Source organism: Malus domestica, chromosome 13 (assembly GCF_042453785.1).
Source record: "Malus domestica chromosome 13, GDT2T_hap1".
Classification (NCBI taxonomy): Eukaryota; Viridiplantae; Streptophyta; class Magnoliopsida; order Rosales; family Rosaceae; genus Malus; species Malus domestica.
In genome coordinates this window covers 34,518,459-34,520,133 of record NC_091673.1, presented here as the reverse complement: position 1 = coordinate 34,520,133, position 1,675 = coordinate 34,518,459, and positions in this window count along the sequence as shown.

The following is a 1,675-nucleotide window of genomic DNA, read 5'->3' as shown; positions in this document are numbered from 1 at the left end:
ATTGATCTTTTGGCGAGCTGTCTCAAGGTGTTGAGCAGGGGAGGCAAAGACATCAGATCCCTTAAAAAATGCAAGTTCAAACTTCAACTTTTTAATTTTTTTCAGCAGCCGAGCAAGCTTCTGCTACCATTGTTACCGCTTCTCTATAGCAGCATTGGCGTCATCCTGCTTCATGTGCGTGTACTCGGCAGCCAAGATCACAAGATTCTTGCATCATAGTGAGTAGGAAACCCCTCTGTGAGTGAGCTTCACGCCTTGCGTAGAAACTGGAGTCAACAACCTTACTTATGCCATCAAGAAACTTGGCACATGCTTCCATTTCCTCCAGCAGATCAGGCTTTAACAGTGCATGGATCTCAGAAAACTCCCATAAGGCTAGTTTGGCATGCTGTTCACGGCTGCTTATGTGGGCAGGTGCTTCATTCTTCATAGAATGGGCTAGCCTTGGCACCACCTTGGCAGTAGAACCAACATCCTCGCTCTTCACCACTGCATACACCTCTAGAATCGAATTAGACTTAGGCATAAAAGGTTGTCTCGAAATAAAACTAGGCGCAGAGGGCACGATAAAACTTCTCCACTGCGCAATCCTGTTAGCAACTGTTCTAGCAACCCTCAGAGCAGCAAGCTTCATAAGCTCATTTCCAGCAGCATCTTTCTTCCACTTGGAAGAAGTCAAGTCAACCACGAGCCTCCCAGCAATAGACGAACCCTCGCAAGCAATAGAGGAAGTCTTCAACTTTTTCTTCACTGATGGCTCTCAAGTAGGCGACAAAGATCTCTTTCTTCCACCTCCACTAGCAACAGGTTCCACGATGACGATCAGACGAGCAAACGCCTCACTCTTGATCTTCCTAATCTCTTCATTTGGAAGCAGCCCACCTTTTTCCCTACAAAGAGGACTAAGCAGCCAACGCCATTCGCGATATTCAACAAGGATCCCCAAAGCGATGTGTGCCTTCTTCATGTCTGGAGAAGTCTTTGAGCCGAATTCCAAATCTACATAAACAGAGAAGGACAAATTAGAAGGCAGCTCCATAAAAGTAAAAAAAAAAAGCCTACTTACCATCGATGAACACAATCGAAACGCACAGCCCAAGCCAGGAGTCTAATTCCAACTCTCCGCTGATCTTTAGGGTCTCCCTGGCCAAGTTATGATCCTTTTTGCTCGAGTGATCGAAAAGCCTATGGTGGGTCTTCAGCTACCCAACACCATCGATGAGACCTATGTCAAAGAAGTACCAAACTCGCTAGCAGTTAGGTCCATGTCAAAGAACCTGCTTAAGTTTTGGAAAGCATTAAGCGGGGGCACATTTCATGGAGTAGATCGCTTATTGGAAGAATCGAGGCATGGGAAAGGTGAACTCCAACACGAAGTAGTAGAGGTGAAACTTGATAGCTTTCCTAAACCCACACGGTTCACAGCTGCTATCATCATTGGCCCGTTTCAAGTGAACCCTAGATGGAATTGCATGCTTAAACATCTCAAGGAAGTCTTAGAACTGCTCATTGGAACCTACCTTGACATGAGCAGCCCTAAAGTAGCCTAGCTTACTTGCAGATCCGCCTTGACTATATAACGGTGGAATAAATTCATCATTCTTGTGGCTCGAGGAAAATATGTTTGAAAATCCTGCAATGGCGTAAGGAAAAATGATTAGAATGCTGCTTGAAG